A 21,315-nucleotide genomic window follows, 5' to 3' on the forward strand; every position below is an offset into this window, starting at 1 on the left:
TACATGTTGCAGAATGTAGTCAAATCCTAACAGCACCATAGGATATGATTGCTGATTGGCTTGTTTTCGGTATGTTTCCTAGTGCTTTTGGATCCAGAGAGTACAATCTGCAGCTATAGCTTTCCCAAATGCAGACCTTTCCATGGCCTTCTGGCCTTCTGAGAACAGACCAGCAACATACAACATCCTTAGCAGTTTACTGTTTTTCAGTATACTGGCACTGCTTTATTTTTGAAGAAAAGCATTTTAAAAACAAACTATATTGCAATGAAATAAAATAGAGGGAAAATACAGTACTTACTAGGACATATTAGAAATGTATTGAGGGACCAAGTAAATAGAATATTCAAAAAAATAAAAACAATAAATTTCAGTAAACTTTATTTTGTTCCACTTATGGGTAGAAAAGCATGAGTTTCTTGATGCAGATAAAACAATCTGATATTAAAGATTCATGTGTAGTGGGAGGTATCTAATTGCAACAACAGTTTATGGAATTTGCTTCTTTCTAAATTATCATTGAAGTATAAAGAATTAACATCTCAGATGCTGAACTTATTGAGAAGTACATCTATGTCATGAAATATTTCATGTGGGATCATTGTGAGCCATCCATTTTAGGAAAACTAAGAATTTTCGTTAAGATGAACAGTATTGTTGGCCTTTCTACAGTAGTCCCCCTTCTCCACGGGCTTGCTTTTTGTGCTTTCAGTTACCTGTGATCGACCAAGATTTGAAAATAGTAAATGTAAAATTCCAGAAATAAGCAATTTATAAGTTTTAAATCACAGGCCATTTTGAGTAGCATGATGAATCTCACACCATCCCACCCTGTTGCTCCCAGGATGTGAATCATCCCTCTGTCCAGTGTATCCATGCTGAATATGCTACCCACCCATTAGTCACTTAGTGGCTGTCTCAGTCATCAGATCACCTTCCAAGTTTCACAGTCAGTGCTTGTGTTCAAGTAACCCTTATTTTACTTAATTATGGCCCTGGAGCACATGAGTAGTGATGTCGGGAACTCAGATGTTCTCTCACTGTGCTTCATTCATAAATTAAACTGCATCATAGGTTTGTATGCATAAGAGAAAAACACAGGACATGTAGCATCTGGTACAGTCATCCATTTCAAGCATCCACTGGGGGTACTGGAATATATTCCCTGCAGACAAAGGGGGTTTCTATATTTTATTTGAGTGTAGATTCCTATTTCCAGCTAAATCTTTGACCCTGTAGAGAGAAAATTAGATGATAAATAGGTAGGTAAATAGAAGGTATTTGGAAGGGAGCAAATCATTAAAAGAAAAACAAATGATAACAATACAATAAGTATAATACTAAAATTACTTTTGTATACTTCCTGTGTTCAGGTATGCATGTATTTATTGATTTATATCCACTGTAGCTAAGATGCTATATAAAAAGCATGAAATTTGGACAGACTTCTATTTACTTCCTTCCTTTATCTACCTAACTTTTTTTTTTTTTTTTTACCATGCCATGGAGCATGTAAGATCTTAGCAGTGGGATCTTAGTTCCCTGACCAGACTGACCAGAGGTAGAACCCATGCCCCATGCATTGGGAGCTCAGAGTCTTAACCTTTGGACCACTAGTGAAGTCTCCCTAATATCTTTAACATAGTTAATGTATATTGTAATCAACCTATTCCATGCCAAAAGTAGTCTTTCTTTGAGTATCTAATAGTCTTATGACTTTGCTTCTGAAGATTCTGTTTTTACTCACGCAATCATTGGGGAATACTATAATAGATAAAGCATGAACAAAGTTTAAGAATATCCATTAATATAAATCTCTAAAATGAACCAGTCCCTAAGTAGTGCTAGTCATATTCTCAACTACCTCTTACTAAATTGATGTGTAATGAAATATTGAAAGTCTCTACATATATTCCACATCAATTATAAATTTACTTATGTTAGGAAAAATCTAGATACTTTAAAAGCAGGAAAATAAGAAGGATCATCTTTTACATTTTTACACTGTACATCATACAATGAATTGTATAAACATGTTTAACTGTAATTAAATGAAGAACCAATAAGAAACAAAACCATGTTTTTAGTTATTAGTAGTGCATAAGGAATTCTTCTAATAGAATTTTAAACTTTCCTCTCAAGTTGTTTCAAATTAATAGGTCATTAAAACAGGGCCCTGTAAAAGAAAATTCATCTGACTTTACCTCACTGCTTATTATAAGATAGCCAACTTAAAAAAAATAAATAAATAACATGGAGTAAATTCTGGATAAAGTTAAATGTATAGACTGAAAAAATACTCTATACTAAAGAAATGCACTGTGTTACCATAATGTGTTAAACATTGTTACTTATCATTTGTTGCAGCCACACAAAAGGCATAAAGAAGACAAGTCCTTGCCCTGGAGGCCTACACTCTTAGAAAGTAAGTTTAGCAGGTAAAGTAGCTGAGAAAAAGAATCACTCCATATGAAACATTTATCCCTAGTCTCCTTTTATCTTACCATCTGTTAAAACAGCAATCTGAAATGTAGCCCTGCTTTAGAAGAATAATCAGTTAGCTTGAGACCTTGATACTGTGAGTATTGGAAGTTTGTATTTTGTGAAAAGGGTATCCTTGGGTACAAAGAAGCACTGGTGAGCCATTCTTTCAGAAGGCAAGATTTTATGTTATTAAATTATTTTCTATAACTTTGAATGACTTGGAAATACACAATTGATCACTGTGGCTGTTATACTTGAGTTTCAGTGGAGATATGAAAACTAAATATAACTGCATATATTGCACCTAGAGAAAATAATACTGGAAATTGCTAGTGAGACCAGAAGTCAGTAAGAAATGAAAAACAAAGCAAAACAAAAAACTTTCAAGGAGAAAGTGACACTTGAAGAAAAGAAACTGACATATAACAGACTGACCTCCGTGTTCAAAGGATAATTTTGAGGTGAAATGGGAAATAAATTTGGAATACAAAACAGAATAATAGTTTGGGGGATCTAGAACCAAGACAGTGAGATTATGGGCAACTCCTGTCACTCTTCTCATTCTCAGGAAAAAGGATAAGTAATATTTTTAAAGTGGTAATTTTTAGAGCTCAGTTCAGTTCAGTTCAGTTCAGTCGCTCAGTTGTGTCCGACTCTTCGCGACCCCATGAATTGCAGCATGCCAAGCCTTCCTGTCCATCACTAACTTCTGGAATTCACCCAAACTCATGTACATGGAGTTGGTGATGCCATCCAGCAATCTCATCCTCTCTCGTCCCCTTCTCCTCCTGCCCCCAATCCCTCCCAGCATCAGGGTCTTTTCCAATGAGTCAACTCTTCACATGAGGTGGCCAAAGTATTGGAGTTTCAGCCTCAGCATCAGTCCTTCCAATGAACACCCAGGACTGGTCTCCTTTATTTTTTTTTATTTTTTTATTTTTTTTTTGTTTGTTTGTTTTACTTCTTTTTTTTTTCCAACTACAATTTTATTTTATTTTTAAACTTTACAAAATTGTATTAGTTTTGTCAAATATCAAAATGAATCTGCCACAGGTATACATGTGTTCCCCATCCTGAACCCTCCTCCCTCCTCCCTCCCCATAGCATCCCTCAGGGTCATCCCAGTGCACTAGCCCCAAGCATCCAGTATCGTGCATTGAACCTGGACTGGTAACTCGTTTCATACATGATATTTTACATGTTTCAATGCCATTCTCCCAAATCTTCCCACCCTCTCCCTCTCCCACAGAGTCCATAAGACTGTTCTATACATCACTGTCTCTTTTGCTGTCTCGTACACAGGGTTATTGTTACCATCTTTCTAAATTCCATATATATGTGTTAGTATACTCTATTGGTGTTTTTCTTTCTGGCTTACTTCACTCTGTATAATAGGCTCCAGTTTCATCCACCTCATTAGAACTGATTCAAATGTATTCTTTTTAATGGCTGAGTAATACTCCATTGTGTATATGTACCACAGCTTTCTTATCCATTCATCTGCTGATGGACATCTAGGTTGCTTCCATGTCCTGGCTATTATAAACAGTGCTGCGATGAACATTGGGGTACACGTGTCTCTTTCCCTTCTGGTTTCCTCAGTGTGTATGCCCAGCAGTGGGATTGCTGGATCATAAGGCAGTTCTATTTCCAGTTTTTTAAGGAATCTCCACACTGTTCTCCATAGTGGCTGTACTAGTTTGCATTCCCACCGACAGTGTAAGAGGGTTCCCTTTTCTCCACACCCTCTCCAGCATGTATTACTTGTAGACTTTTGGATCACAGCCATTCTGACTGGTGTAAAATGGTACCTCATAGTGGTTTTGATTTGCATTTCTCTGATAATGAGTGATGTTGAGCATCTTTTCATGTGTTTGTTAGCCATCTGTATGTCTTCTTGGGAGAAATGTCTGTTTAGTTCTTTGGCCCATTTTTTGATTGGGTCATTTATTTTTCTGGAGTTGAGCTGTAGGAGTTGCTTGTATATTTTTGAGATTAGTTGTTTGTCAGTTGCTTCATTTGCTATTATTGTCTCCTTTAGGATGGACTTGTTGAATCTCTTTGCAGTCCAAGGGACTCTCGAGAGTCTCCTCCAGCACCACAGTTCAAAAGCATCAATTCTTCGGCACTAATAGATATTACTTGAGTGTAACAACTCTTTTTGTATTATTGTATATTCTTGTATTATTTGTATATTCTTGTATTATTGTATATTCTTTTAGGTAAATTTGAATGGAGTTAGATTAATTTTATTTTAGCACAATTTTAATGATAAGAAAGGAAAAGAGTCTATGGCTAAAACAGAGCAATATAAGTCATGCTCAAATAGAGATATATAATGTATTCACTCCACTCAAAACTCAAAAACACACAGAAGCATGCAAGTTACATAACTAGAGATAAACTGAATTAATATGTGAAAGTATAATATATATAAATAAAATACATTATTGAAATAGATTAGGATATACACAGCCTGTTCCTATAACAAGTCTGTGTACTATATTAGTAAGACTTTTCTGAGACAGGTAAGCCTATTTGCAAAGCTCAGTCATTTATTACTCTTATGTATTTATTTTTGTAATTACTTAACATGGGAATTGCACTAGATAATATTCAGTAAGGCCCATTCTAGTGCCAACATATTCATGTATATAAATATCTTGCATTATTTCCTTGTTTTGTATTGTATATTTTGCCTTTCAGCTTGATTTTTTAGGTTTTTAATATTCATGGACTATAAATTCTGGTTACTTTTCTTTGCCTATAATATAGAGGTACATGACTTTCACACGTCTTCTCCCATGGTTAATTATAGACAACAATATTATCATCAATTAATTAAAAAGTACCTACAAGCCTCTCCTAGTTATCTGACACTATATCAGGTTCTGGAGTTTTGAAAAAAGTTGCAAAGCCTATACTCTTGTGGAACATATTTTATACAAGGAGAAATAGACAAAAAACAAACACAAGTACACGTTTTTACACAAGTCTGATGTAAAGCTAATTTAGAAATCAAACTGTGATGTATGGTTTATAGGAAACAACACAAGATTTTGTTAAAAATAAGAGTGGTGGAGGGCAAGGGGAGTCTACATATACAAGACAGCTATGGAAGGTCTCTCTGAGGTGTAAAAACTAAAAGATGAGGAGGCTCAATCATACATGTAAATAGAGAAAGAACTCTGGTGTAATAAAGAAACCAAGGAGCTACAGATTTGAGAGTTGAGGAGAATTGTATATGATGACTTTGGAAAGAGCATGATGAAAATGTCTCAATGTCCTCCAAAGCTTTCATTTCTGCATTTTTTCCCCAAATATCTCTTTATGTTTTGCTTTCAAATTCACCCCTCCTCAAACTTGCCATGGAAGTTAAAAGGATTACCCCACCTTGACCTCTGAGGTAGGCCAAGAACATCTTCAACCAAACATTAAATTGAGTTCGCTTGTTCACATTGACTTTGTCAGGAAGTTTACAACTTGATTCATGCCAATGACAGAGAAAGCATCACAGAGTATCACAGAAAATGTAAGAGACTCTCTTTTCCCTACATGATGCTTGTTGTTTGTGACAAATAATATAATTGTATCAGATGAGGAAAGTGGGAGCAAACTTATTTTGAAGAACTATATTACCTTGGACAAAATAAATAAATATAATATAGCTCAGTGTATTTAAAAGCCCAGTTAATACTGATTAACTTTAAAACGTTTTATATTGACCATTTGAGAATAAACAGCATAACAGTATAATTGTTCTGGTAAACATTCATGTGTGCATGCTAAGTCACTTCAGTCATATCCAACTCTTTGTGACCCCATGGACTGCAGCCTGCCAGGCTCCTTTGTCCATGGGATTCTCCAGGCAAGAATACTGGAGTAGGTTGCCATGCCCTCCTCCAGGGGCTCTACCCAGCCCAGTGATGGTCCTGTGTCTCTTACATCACCTGCATTGGCAAGTAGGTTCTCTAACACTAGCACCATCTGGGAAGTCTGGTAAACATTCATATATTTAGTCAATTGCTTTAGCCTGCCTTTACTACCTAGTCTGACATTTTTCATACAATGGTGCAGTTTTCAACCTGAAATCATGTTTGTCATATATACAATGGAATATTACTTAGTCATAAAAAGGAACAAATTAGGTCACCTGTAGAAATGTGGGTGGAAATAGAATGTGTCATACAGCATGGAATAAATAAGAAAGAGAAAAACAAATATCACACATTAATAAATATGTGTTGAATCTATAAAAATCTAGTTCCAGGGCAGGAATAGAGACACAGACATTGAGAATGGATGTCAGGAGACAGTGAAGGAAAGGAAATTGTGATGAATTGTGGGATGAATTGTGAGTTTAGGTTTGACATAAATACGCTACCATATGTAAAATAGAGTAACCTGCTATAACACACAGAGAGCTCAGCTCAGTGCTCCCTGACCTAGATGGGTGGGATGAAGACAGTACAAGGGAGTTCAAAGAGAAGGTGGGTATATGTATACATATAGCTGATTTACTTCATTGGACAGCAGAAACTAAAAAAAAAAAGTCTTTTGTTATCTCATTTTAGTTTTTTTTTTTTTTTTCCTTTTCCTTCTTTTTTTCTGTGAAAAATACCATCAGAATTTAGAAAGAGATTCCATCAATTCTGTAGATTACTTTGACAGTACGGGCATTTAACAATATTAATTCTTCTGGAATCAAGGTTGCCAGGAGAAATAACCTCAGATATGCAGATGATACTACTCTAATGGCAGAAAGAGAAGAGGAACTAAACAACCTCTTGATGAGGATAAAAGAAGACAGCAAATAAGATGGATTAAAACTCAGCATTCAAAAAAGTAAGATCCTGGCATCTAGTCCCATCACTTCATGGCAAATGCCTGGGAAAAAAGTGAAAGCAGTGACAGATTTTATTTTCTTGGGCTCCAAAATCACTGTGGACAGTGACTTCAGCCATGAAATTAAAAGACTCTTGCTCCTTGGAAGAAAAGCTATGACAAACTTAGACAATGTATTAAAAAGCAGAAACATCTGTTTGCCCACAAAGGTCCATCTAGCCAAAGCTATGGTTTTTCAGTAGTCATGTATGGATGTGAAAGCTGGACCATAAAGGAGGTTGAGCACCAAAGAATTGATGCTTTAGAACTGTGGTGCAGGAGAAGACTCTTGAGAGTCCTTTGAACTGCAAGCAGATCAAAACAGTCAATCCTAAAGGAAATCTACCCTGAATAGGCACTAGAAGGACTGAAGCTGAAGCTCCAATACTTTGGTCACCTGATGGGAAGAGCTGACTCACTGGAAAAGACCCTGATGTTAGAAAAGACTTAGGGGAGGAAGAGTAGGGGGCAACAGAGGATGAGATGATTGGATGGCATCACCAACTCAATGGACATGAGTTTGAGAAAATTCCAGAAGATAGTGAAGGACTGGAAAGCCTGGTGTGCTGCAGTCCATGGGGTCACAAATAGTTGACATGATTTAGTGACTGAACAAATTCTTCCTATGGACTCAAAATATCTTTTATTTCTTTTTACTTCAATTATTTTCATCTATGTCTTACAATTTTCATTGTACAGATCTTTCATTTTGTTAGTGAACTTATTCCTAAGTATCTACTTTATCTTATTTTATTTTTTGATGTTATTGTATTATAATGGGAATGTTTTCTTAATATCTTTTTCCAATAGTTGTTGTTAGTATGTAGAAACACAACTAATTTTGTATCCTATAATAAATAAATTTGTGTACTAGCTCTAATATCTTTTGGTGGAGAACTTAGGGTTTTCTACAAATAAGATCATGCCATCTGAAATCAGATACAATTTGTATTCTTCCTTTAAAATATATGTGTCTTTCATTTATTTTTCATGCCTAATTGCTCTGGCTAGGACTCTTAAGTATTGTGTTGAGTAGAAGTGATGAGACTGGGTAAACCTGAGTTGTTCCAGAACTTGAAAAGAAAATTTTCTGCTTTTCGCCATTGAGTAAGATATCACACGGTATACTTGACATATAGAGCTTTTATTATGAGAAGGTATATTCCTTCTACACTTAATTTGTTGAGAGTTTGTCATGAAAAGATGCTAAATTTTTTCAAATATAGTTTTTTTCTTTTTCTACCCAGATGATCATGTAATTTTTGTCCTTCATTCTATTAATGTGGTGTTCACAAATACTGATTTGCATATGTTGAACTATCCTTGCACCCTAGGGATTAATCTCATTAGATATTTCTGCATTATCCTTTAAATGTGCTGTTGAATTCAGCTTGCTATATTTTGCTGAGAATTTTCACATATATGGTTACCAGGGATATTATTTTCTTGCAGTGCCTCATAGGGCTTTGGTATCAGGGTATTCTGGCCTTGTAAAATAAGTTTCAGTCTGTTGCCTGTGACACAGGCACACATTACTCCTCCAAGGTCACTCTATGAGTGGAACTAGAGCCACAGTCAAGGCCAAACATGGATGTAGATGAGTCTACAGGGGAATGGGGCTCTTTCTGGGCCTGTAGCCAGGACCATAGTAAGTCTGCCACCAGGGCATGGTGTGTCTTCTCAAAGTATTTCTCTTCAGTCTTGGGCTTCATGAGGGTTTCAGAACCTCCTATTTGGATCCCAATGCTCATACAAAGGCATTTTTATCCACAGGTAGCTGGAGAGACACAAGTGAGATACTGCCTGTTATATTATCTTACTGACCAAACCCCTCCTTTACTAAAATTTTTCAATAAATCCATTTCTAGCAAGGACTATGTTACTATAGTAACATATTGTAATAATGTGTCTATGTGCCTATCTTGGTGGATATCATTTTATATATGATTTGAAAACTTAGTATGCAGCATATACTATAAACACAAAATACAATTTCAGTTAAAAAAATGCTTAATGCTATCAAAAGCTATTTGTGTGTGCATGCTCAGTTGCTTCAGTTGTGTCCAACTCTGCAACCCAATAGACTGTATCCCACTGGGTTCTTCTGTCCGTGGGATTCTCTAGGCAAGAATATGGAGTGGGTTGCCATGCCCTCCTCTAGGGGATCTTCCTGACCTAGGGATCAAATCCACATCTCCCTGCATCTCCTGCATTGCAGGTGGATTCTTTACCCATGGTGCCACCTGGAAAGACCAAAACCTACCTACTTGGTTTATAGCATAAACAATACTCAAAGTTGAAGAAGTATATGCATGCAAATTACCAACAAGGTTAGAGTTTATCATTACTATGATTTAAGACTGAAACAAAGGTTCTGGGGCAATAAGACAAAAGAGGTATAATAGTAAATATGCTTTTAAAAATGAATATCAAAAGCCATAAAAGGGAGAAACAAATGAAAAGCAACTCAACTATTACTAATACTAAATAATCTACTTAATACAACTGTGAAAATAATGTATAATAGACAGCATCAGTTCAGTTCAGTTGTTCAGTCATGTCCGACTCTTTGCAACAATGGACTGCAGCATGCCAGGCCTCCCTGTCCATCACCAACTCCCAGAGTTTATTCAAATTCATCTCCATTGAGTCGGTGATACCATCCAACCATGTCAGCCTGTTGTCCTCTTCTCCTCCCGCTTGCAATCTTTCCCAGTACCAGGCTCTTTTCAAATGAGTCAGTTCTTTGTATAAGGTAGCCAAAGTATTGGAGTTTCAGCTTCAACATCAGTCCTTCCATTGAACACTCAGGACTGATTTTCTTTAGGATAAACTGGTGGGATCGCCTTACAGTCCAAGGGACTCTCAAGAGTCTTCTCCAACACCACAGTTCAAAAGCATCAATTCTTCAGCACTCAGCTTTCTTTATAGTCCAACTCTCACATCCATAAAAGACTACTGGAAAAGCCATAGTTTTGACATTTCTTGGCAAAGTAATGTCTCTGCTTTTTAATATGCTATCTAGGTTGCTCATAACTTTTCTTCCAAGGAGCAAGCGTCTTTAATTTCATGGCCACAGTCAGCATCTGCAGTGATTTCGGAGCCCCAAAAAAATAAAGTCTGCCACTGTTTCAACTGTTTCTCCATCTATTCGCCATGAAGTGATGGGACCAGATAACATGATCTTAGTTTTCTGAATGTTGAGCCTTAAGCCAACTTTTTCACTCTCCTCTTTCACTTTCATCAAGAGGTTCTTTAGCCCTTCTTCTCTCTCAGCCATAAGGGTGGTGTCATCTGCATATATGAGGTTAATGATATTTCTCCCGGCAATCTTGATCCCAGCTTGTGTTTCTTCCAGCTCAGCGTTTCTCATGATGTACTCTGCGTATAAGCTATACATAATAGATAGCATTCAGTTCAGTTCAGTTCAGTCTCTCAGTCGTGTCTGACTCTTTGTGACCCCAAGAATCACAGCACGCCAGGTCTCCCTGTCCATCACCAACTCCTGGAGTTCACTCAGACTCACGTCCATCAAGTCAGTGATGCCATCTAGCCATCTCATCCTCTGTCGTCCCCTTCTCCTCATGCTCCCAATCCCTCCCAGTATCAGGGTCTTTTCCAATGAGTCAGCTCTTCACATGAGGTGACCAAAGTATTGGAGTTTCAGCTTTAGCATCAGTCCTTCCAATGAACACCCAGGACTGATCTCCTTTAGAATGGACTGATGGGATCTCCTTGCAGTCCAAGGGACTCTCAAGAGTCTTCTCCAACACCACAGTTCAAAAGTGTTAATTTTTTGGTGCTCAGCCTTCTTCACAGTCCAACTCTCACATCCATACATGACCACTGGAAAAACCATAGCCTTGACTAGATGGACCTTTGTTGGCAAAGTAATGTCTCTGCTTTTGAATATGCTATCTAGGTTGGTCATAACTTTCCTTCCAAAGCACAAACGTCTTTTAATTTCATGGCTGCAGTCACCATCTGCAGTGATTTTGGAGCCCCCAAAAATAAAGTCTGACACTGTTTCCACTGTTTCCCCATCTATTTCCCATGAACTGATGGGACCAGATGCCATGATCTTCATTTTCTGAATGTTGAGTTTTAAGCCAACTTTTTCACTCTTGTCTTTCACTTTCATCAAGAGGTTCTTTAGCTCTTCTTCTCTCTCAGCCATAAGGGTGGTGTCATCTGCATCTCTGAGGTTACTGAGATTTCTCCCAGCAATCTTGATTCCAGCTTGTGCTTCTTCCAGCCCAGCATTTCTTATGTTGTACTCTGCATATAAGTTAAATAAGCAGGGTGACAATATACAGCCTTGTGTATTCCTTTTCCTATTTGTAACCAGTCTGTTGTTCCATGTCCAGTTCTAACTGTTGCTTCCTGACCTGCATATAGGTTTCTCCAGAGGCATGTCAGGTGGTCTGGTATGCCCATCTCTTTCAGAATTTTCCACAGTTTATTGTGATTCACGCAGTCAAAAGCTTTGGCATAGTCCATAAGATACAACAAATCTAAACAGTGCTTTGAAAGGGTATGTCATATCCAAAGATTACTCTACCAATATTCAAGTTTGATTGGACTACTTTTTCTGCAATGGGACAACTTGTATTTGCCACTTCAGAGACTTCTCTATCTTCCAATTACCTATTCTAGGCCTAGGAGGCTGACCTCTATTACTGTCATGAACCTTGTTTTGTACACTCTGGGTCCCCTTTGTATCCACCTAATGGAAGAGGTTGACAGCAGAATCAAGTGTACTTATTTCTTGATTCTTTTCTCTAGGACTGAAATTTTAGCAGGAGCCATCCTTTTTCCAAGGGCTACAACTCTTGGTAAAGGATCTATTTTGTAGACTTGAATTTTTCCCAGGTTCCCATAATACAGTTCTTTTTACCTTCCACCTATGTGTGGTAATGAAGTTCCTTGGTTTTTAGTCCCCTGGGCCCCAGTAATCTTGGTTTGTTCCTTTAAGTCTAACCACAAATCTATGTATCAAATTTTTGTTTATTTTCAATGATCTTACAAAATTATTAATATATGCATGTACTCTACTTATTCTTCAGGGGTTTCTATTTACGTTTTTCACTGGATTAAGTCCTTTTATCTCTAATTAAAATTATTAATATAAAAATGTTTTAATTTCTTAATTATTTAAAATCTCACTGTCTTACATTTATGTTTTCCTTTTTTAAATAATTATTTTTTTCATACTTAGTTCCTTTAAATGTCTGTTTAGTTTCATGTATATAGGTTTTATGATAAAATATTCTCATTTTACTGATAAGTTATACTCTGTGATTTTGCTTCATACCACTATATGTTCATATTTCTTCCATTTTAAAGATTATTTTGTCATGTTTTCTAACTTATTGAGTTAATGTCTTTGCTAAGTTATTTTCAGCTTTTCATATTTTTCAATAAAGATATTTAAGTGTTTAAATTTCCACACAAGCTCTGCAATAAAGTTTGATTAATCTCAAAAAATTTAACATTTGCTTTAATTTCATTTTTGTATTAAATATATGTTTTGCTTTTGCCTGTTTCTTGCACTAAATATCTGAGCAGGAAAATTTGGTTGTTTGGCTATCCCTCTTTTGTTAATTCCAATACTAGTGAATTGTAATCAGAAATGTGTAGTCACAAGATTTTTCATGTTTGCAGCTTAAAGGTTTATCTTCATGATCAAATGTATGGTTTTTGTTGGGGTTTCTTGTACGTTTGCAAGTTCAAGCTTTGCATTTGTCTTCTATTAATAAGTCTTATTTATTTTAGGTTTGCTTGAAGTGTTTCTAAAGATTTAAAATTATCACCTTCTAAATCTATTTTTGACCTTCCTACATTTTGTTCAAGAAATCAAATATTCATTAACATTTTCTTACTCAGTTTATACATTTCATATGAGTTTTTTATTCATTGAGTGGAAATTTTCACACTGCACTTCACAATCTTTTCATGGTTTGATCATGAGTAGCAAAATGGCCTAAATTAAACATTGCAGTTCTTTCAAAATGGTACTACTAAATAAGAACTTATGAGAAGATAAAAATTGAAACTAAGAAAACTTAAGAAAATTGAGAAATTAGTTTGCGATACAAGAAACTGTTAAATAAAAATCAGTTCTAGTGCAGTCACAGTATGTGCAGTCCTCTATAAATGACCAATGATGTTATTCTGTCATTATTCAGTAACTATGAACTTTGAGTCTGTTTCCTAGGAATTAAGATGAATTTGTTTTGACATGAACACAAGGGCCTATTCAAGTTCTGCAATGCATAGCTCTCATTTTGGGCTTAGACAAGATTTTGTCATCTATGGCCATGCCTTGCTTTGTCATGGCACAACAGACCGGTACTTTTGTTCAAATATATTTCTGCATGATTCACACTAGTACATGAAAGGATTATAGAATCATAACAGAAATGAAGGGATTTTTAAAAGGCAATACTTTAGATGACATGAAATGACAATATAAAAGACAGTTATATAAGAAACACTTCAATATTAAAGAAACAATGTTCCTAACTCAAAGCCATATAGAAATAGAAATTTATCTCACATAGGCATGTATCTATGTGTGTGTATATATGTATATGATATGTATTTTTTTAATCTGAAAGAAATGTATCCAGAGCACTAGATGTTGCCTAATATTCTCAGAAGAAACAACTGTGGATAAACTAAAAGAACTTGCAATTTTACTCAGCTTTGCATCTATTTCAAACTTACAAATCTGAGAAACTTCTGGTCCAAATGAAGAGTATAGATGAGAAGGAGTGGCGTCTGTGAGAGAGTACAATGATTCACATAATTTTCTAGGAGTCTTGAGTAAAGGCATAGAATATGGAGCCTTTATATGAATGTCATTTATCAGTCATTTCACCCAAGCCATGACCTATTTCACCGTCAGGGGGATTTCAAAATGGCTTTTTCTGAGAAGAACTACACGGTGTCTACTTGGAATGATAATTTTGTCTCTCTTTTAAAGCCGCTTGGTGTGATTTTACTGGAAAAAATATACTTGGTAGATTTTAATGAAAGTGTCAACAAAGGGCTCATCTTCTTCTAGTAATAGATTGTCACACATTTTCTGATGTAGATTGGCCCTTAGAGGCACCGGTACCCTATGGCAGTCAATCGCTGGGTCTCCTGGGAGGAGAAACAGGCACTTGGCGTCAGCTCGGAGGCAGCCAGCAGCTTACGGGCTGGTGCTCCGAGCACTCTCACTGGTGATGCAGACGCTCTGCTATTTCCGAACAAAGGAGGCCGGACCAGGTGCCACCCAGTGTGCGTGCACTCAGGGATAAAGGTGCAAGGTTCGGCCTCATGGGATCCATTACTGTCCACTTTGGTGGGGCAGCCAGTCGATTTTGTGAAGGAACGTAAGTGTTGTTTGATGTTGACTCCCCGCTTCCACGGTGTACTCTGCCAAAAAATGTGGAAGACCTGGCAGAGTAGGAAACAGGATCACCAAGCAACTGGCTTCCGCAGGCCCAGAGCCGCTCTCAGACAAGGCGCTGCCTTGAGGCCTCTGGACCTTTCCGCAGACAGACTTGGACTGGAGAAATGATGCTGGGGTCCTGGGCTCTTCAGGCCCCCTAGGTGCAAGGCATTGTCCTGGAGGTGGGAGACACAGTGTCATGGACGGAAACTGATGGTGTTCTCCCAGTCCCTCTGGGCCAGCCTGACACTGTAGGCGAGATCGCTGGTCATGGTGTTGTGTTTCGCGACATGCTCATCTCTTTGCACCGTCAGTATAGTGCAGGATTTCCTTCCTCCTGAAGGCAGTCAGGTGCCCAGGTGCATAGTGTATATTAACTGACCTCAATGCTTCACTTCCTCCTCCAGCTACTGGCTCAGCAGCACGTGGGGCTCGGTGCATTCAGCAGGGACAGCGCCATGGTGTTCATGTCCCTCTTGTCACCGTTCCCTAGGCTCTCATAGCTCCACTCTCTGCACCTTTTAGGAATAGTCATTTAAATAGAGACACAGTTCCAGCCTTCTGGGTCTTCTCACCTCCTCATCTGCGTCTGCACACGTGGCCGCAAGTCAAAGCTGATTGAAATTAGCATAAATTGTATTCATCAAATTGATACATTAACCGTGTCTCAATTCAGCGTTTTATCCTAGTGGTAGAGAGGATTTAAAGCTTGTTTTTTTTTATTATTTATTTTTTAATTGAAGGATAATTGCCTTACAGAATTCTGTTGTTTTCTGTCAAACCTCAACATGAATCATCCATAGGTATACATATATTCCCTCCCTTTTGAACTTCTTTCCCATCTCCCTCCCCATTCAACCCCTCTAGCTTGATACAGTGCCCCTGTTTGAGTTTCCTGAGCCATACAGCAATATCCCGTTGGCTAGGTACTTTATATATGAAAAGGTAAGTTTCCATGTTATTCTTTCCATACATTTCACCCTCTCCTCCCTTCTCCCCATGTCCATAAGTCTATTCTCTATGTCTGTTTCTCCACTGCTGTTCTATAAATAAATTCTTCAGTACAATTTTTCTAGATTCCCTCTATGCATGTCAGAATACAATAGTTATCTTTCTCTTTCTGACTTACTTTACTATGTATAATAGGTTCTAGGTCCATCCACCTCATTAAAACTGACTTAAATGTGTTCCTTTTTATAACAGAGGAAGCAGAGATCAAATTGCCAACATCTGCTGGATCATGGAAAAAGCAAGAGAGTTCCAGAAAAACATCTATTTCTGCTTTATTGACTATGCCAAAGCGTTTGACTGTGTGGATCACAATAAACTGTGGAGAATTCTGAAAGAGATGGGAATACCAGACCACCTGACCTGCCTCTTGAGAAACCTGCATTCAGGTCAGGAAGCAATAGTTAGAACTTGACCTGGAACAACAGACTGGTTCCAAATAGGAAAAGGAGTACATCAAGGCTGTATATTGTCACCCTGCTTATTTAACTTATATGCAGAGTACATCATGAGAAACACTGGGCTAGAAGAAGCACAAGCTGGAATCAAGATTGCTGGGAGAAATCTCAATAACCTCAGAGATGCAGATGACACCACCCTTATGGCAGAAAGTGGAAAGGAACTAAAAAGCCTCTTGATGAAGGTGAAAGAGGAGAGTGAAAACGTTGGCTTAAAGCTCAACATTCAGAAAATGAAGATCATGGCATCTTCTCCCATCACTTCATGGCAAATAGATGGGGAAACAGTGGAAACAATGTCAGACTTTATTTTTGGGGGCTACAAAATCACTGCAGATGGTGATTGCAGCCATGAAATTAAAAGATGTTCACGCCTTGGAAGGAAAGTTATGACCAACTTAGATAACATATTAAAAAGCAGAAACATTACATTGCCAACAAAGGTCCATCTAGTCAAGGCTATGGTTTTTCCAGTGGTCACATATGGATGTGAGAGTTGGACTGTGAGGAAAGCTGAGCATCAAAGAACTGATGCTTTTGAACTGTGGTGTTGGAGAAGACTCTTGAGAGTCCCTTGGACTGCAAGGGGATCCAACCAGTCCATCCTAAAGGAGATCAGTCCTGGGTGTTCTTTTGAAGGATTGATGCTAAAGCTGAAACTCCAGTGTTTTGGCCACCTCATGCGAAGAGTTGATTCATTGGAAAAGGCTCTGATGCTGGGAGGGATTGGGGGCAGGAGGAGAAGTGGGTGACAGAGGATGAGATGGCTGGATAGCATCACCAACTCGATGGACATGAGTGTGAGTGAAACCTGGGAGTTGGTGATGGACCGGGAGACCTGGCATGCTCAATTCATGGGGTCGCAAAGAGTCGGACACAACCGATTGATTGAACTGAACTGAATATTCCATTGTGTATATGTACCACATACACACATTCTTTATCCATTCATCTGTGTTGGACACCTTGGTTTCTTCCATATTCTAGCTATTGTAGGTTGTGCAATGAACATGAGATACAAGTGTCTTTTTCAATTTTGGTTTCCTCAGGGTATAGGCCAAGGAGTGGTGTCGCTGGGTTGCTGGGTCATATGGTGGTTTTATTCCTAGTTTTTTAAGGAATCTCCATATCATCTTCCATAGTGGCTGTATCAAATTACATTCTCACCAATGGTGCAAGAGCATTCCCTTTTCTCCACACCCTCTCCAGCGATTATTGTTTGTAAACTTTTTGATGATGACCATTCTGATGAGTGCAGTTTTTATGTACAAAAGGCACTTGCATATTGGACGGCAAAGTTAAGAACTTCACATTTTAGGAGTTCTGTACCATTTTGTATTCAATTTTATTTTAGGTATGCATATTTAATCTATATATGGCCATAATAATATTCTTTGCAGCCAAAGAGGGAGAAGCTCTATACAGTCAGCAAAAACAAGACCGGGAGCTGACTGTGGCTCAAATCATGAACTCCTTATTGCCAAATTCAGACTTAAACTGAAGAAAGTAGGGAAAACCACTAGACCATTCAGGTACGACCTAAATTAAATCCCTTATGATTATACAGTGGAAGTGAGAAATAGATTTAAGGGCCTAGATCTGATAGAGAGAGTGTCTGATGAACTATGGACTGAGGTTCGTGGCATTGTACAGGAGAGAGGGATCAAGACCATCCACATGGAAAAGAAATGCAAAAAAGCAAAATGGCTGTCTGAGGAAGCCTTACAAATAGCTGTGAAAAGAAGAGAAGCAAAAATCAAAGGAAAAAAGGAAAGATATAAGCATCTGAATTCAGAGTTCCAAAGAATAGCAAGGAGAGATAAGAAAGCCTTCCTCAGTGATCAATGCGAAGAAATAGAGGGGAAAAAACAGAACAGGAAAGAGTAGAGATCTCTTCAAGAAAATTAGAGACATAGAGGGAACTTTTCATGCAAAGATGGGCTCGATAAAGGACAGAAATGGTATGGACCTAACAGAAGCAGAAGATATTAAGAAGAGGTGGCAAAAATACACAGGAGAACTGTACAAGAAAGAGCTTCATGACCCAGATAATCACGATGATGTGATCACTCACCTAGAGTCAAACATCCTGGAATGTTAAGTCAAGTGGGCCTTAGAAAGCGTCACTGTGAACAAAGCTAGTGGAGGTGATGGAAGTCCAGTTGAGTTATTTCAAATCCTGAAAGATGATGCTGTGAAAGTGCCGCACTCAATATGCCAGCAAATTTGGAAAACTCAGCAGTGGCCACAGTACTGGAAAAGGTCAGCTTTTATTCCAATCCCAAATAAAAGCAATGCCAAAGAACACTCAAACTACCCGCACAGTTGCACTCATCTCACACACTAGTAAAGTAATGCTCAAAATTCTCCAAGCCAGGATTCAGAAATATGTGAATTGTGAACTTCCAGATGTTCAAGCTGGTTTTAGAAAAGGCAGAGGAACCAGAGATCAAATTGCCAACATCCACTGGATCATCAAAAAAGCAAGAGAGTTCCAGAAAAACATCTATTTCTGCTTTATTGACTATGCCAAAGCCTTTGACTGTGTGGATCACAATAAACTGTGGAACATTCTGAAAAAGATGGGAATACCAGACCACCTGACCTGCCTCTTGAGAAACCTATATGCAGGTCAGGAAGCAACAGTTAGAACTGGACATGGAACAACAGACTGGTTCCAAACAGGAAAAGGAGTACATCAAGGCTGTATGTTGTCACCCTGCTTATTTAACTTCTATGCAGAGTACATCATGAGAAACGCTGGGCTGGAAGAAGCACAAGTTGGAATCAAGATTGCCTGGATAAATATCAATAACCTCCGATATGCAGATGACACCACCCTTATGGCAGAAAGTGAAGAGGAACTAAAAAGCCCCTTGATGAAAGTGAAAGTGGAGAGTGAAAACATTGGCTTAAAGTGCAACATTCAGAAAATTAAGATCATGGCATCTGGTCCCATCACTTCATGGCAAATAGATGGGCAAACTGGTAACAGTATCAGACTTTATTTTTCTGGGCTCCAAAATCTCTGCAGATGGTGACTGCACCCATGAAATTAAAAGACACTTACTCTTTGGAAAGAAAGTTATGACCAAATTAGATAGCATATTAAAAAGCAGAGACGTTACTTTGTCAACAAAGGTCCGTCTAGTCAAGAGTATGGTTTTTCCAGTGGTCATGTATGGATGTGAGAGTTGGACTTTAAAGAAAGCTGAGCACTAAAGAATGGATGCTTTTGAACTGTGGTGTTGGAGAAGACTCTTGAGAGTCCCTTGGACTGCAAGGAGATCCAACCAGTTCATCCTAAAGGAGATCAGTCCTGGGTGTTCTTTGGAAGGATTGATGCTAAAGCAGAAACTCCAATACTTTGGCCACCTCATGTGAAGAATTAACTCATTGGAAAGGACTCTGTTGCTGGGAGGGATTAGGGGCAGGAGGAGAAGGGGACGACAGAGGATGAGATGGCTGGATGGCATCACCGACTTGATGGACATGAGTTTGAGTAAACTCTGTGAGTTGGTGATAGACAGGGAGGCCTGGCATACTGCGATTCATGGGGTCCCAAGGAGTCAGACACGACTGAGTGACTGAACTGAATTTAATTGTATGAGCGTAATAAAACTACACACTGAGGCATACAAAAAATTTTTGGTAACAAGTTTAAAGGATATTCTTACATATTTATTCTAATAGACTTAAGTGTTAGTAATATATAAAAGAGTTTTAAAAAACTGATGAATTAATATGTTGTTTCTAAAGCTGAACTACTATATGTCTCAAATTCATTGACGGAAATATGATTTTTAATTTTTTTTACTGAAAGTATAATATGTACAATATCCTCATCCACTGAAGTCCCCTAACAACCAATCTAGAAAACTGAGAAAGAATGAGGCACTATTTAAAGAAAGTAACTCAGATAATTCAAAATTATATCAAAATATTATAGTTCCTAAGTTGTTCTTTTTTAACATTAATAGAAATACATTCATCTCATAAAAATTTTTAATTATAACATTTCCAATGATTTTTTCCCTACTATATAGTTCTCTCAAATTTTTAATGAAAATTATAAAACTTAAATTTTCTTCATCTTTAAATAATGCCATCACACAGTATTGATAATGATGCTTAAAATAAAATTGTAAAACTAAAATTAAAATTATAATAAAAGATGTTAAGCAGTACATATTTATACAACATAGGTTAGTGTTTTAATAGCTAAGTAGTACATTATCACATATATTCATGAGTCATTTCATCCTGCTAATTCCAAAACATTTCTGTGGCTTTATTGACCTCATTCACCTGGAATTTGTAATATAATTTACTGTTTTTGAATATTTCTTTTTTTATGCTCTGATTTTATAAATCAATGAAAAATTTCCATCATCTTATATGTATCTAAATCGGTATAATATCTTATTTAAATGAAGAAAATAACTATCATTTTAATGTTGAAGAATTACTTTAACTACTTTAATTTCACAGAAACATGTAATTTCAAAACATTTTTCCGAGTCTTAATTTTTGCTTTGGTAATCTCAGTGTAATTTAAATAGTAAATGTATGCCTTAATATTATACATTTATTTGGTAAAATATTTTTGGACAGAAAAAATTTTCTACTTTTTGAATATGTTAATAGAAAATAAAAATATATCTGAACAGATGCTTATAAATAAAATTCTTAAGACACTCTATCTATAAAATATAAATTCAGAGTATTTTCAATCTTAATGCTATCTTGGTACCTTCATTAATTTTTCTTAGTGAGAAAGAAAAACATAATTTCAAAGTATTTTTACATACACTGTATTGGAAACTAGAAATCAAACTATATGGAAATTCTCACAGGCATTTGGTTTTGTATCTAAACTCTCCAAATGTGCTATTATGGGCTTTCCTTGTGGCTCTGATGGTAAGGAGCCTGCCTGCAATGAGGGAGACCCAGGTTCAATTCCTGGGTTGGGAAGATCCCTGGAGAAGGAAATGACAACTCACTTTAGTTTCTTGCCTGGAAAATTCTGCAGATGGAGGA

The 21,315-nt window shown here is 37.3% G+C and overlaps 1 pseudogene; it reads right to left on the reverse strand.

Annotated features, from left to right (window-relative positions):
- The window catches only part of LOC109563517 (UDP-GalNAc:beta-1,3-N-acetylgalactosaminyltransferase 2-like), an 82,494-nt pseudogene extending 68,039 nt beyond the window's left edge, over positions 1–14,455 (reverse strand).
- Between the last annotated feature and the right edge of the window lie 6,860 nt (positions 14,456–21,315).

This window comes from Bos indicus, chromosome 9, assembly GCF_029378745.1.
Source record: "Bos indicus isolate NIAB-ARS_2022 breed Sahiwal x Tharparkar chromosome 9, NIAB-ARS_B.indTharparkar_mat_pri_1.0, whole genome shotgun sequence".
Taxonomy (NCBI): Eukaryota; Metazoa; Chordata; class Mammalia; order Artiodactyla; family Bovidae; genus Bos; species Bos indicus.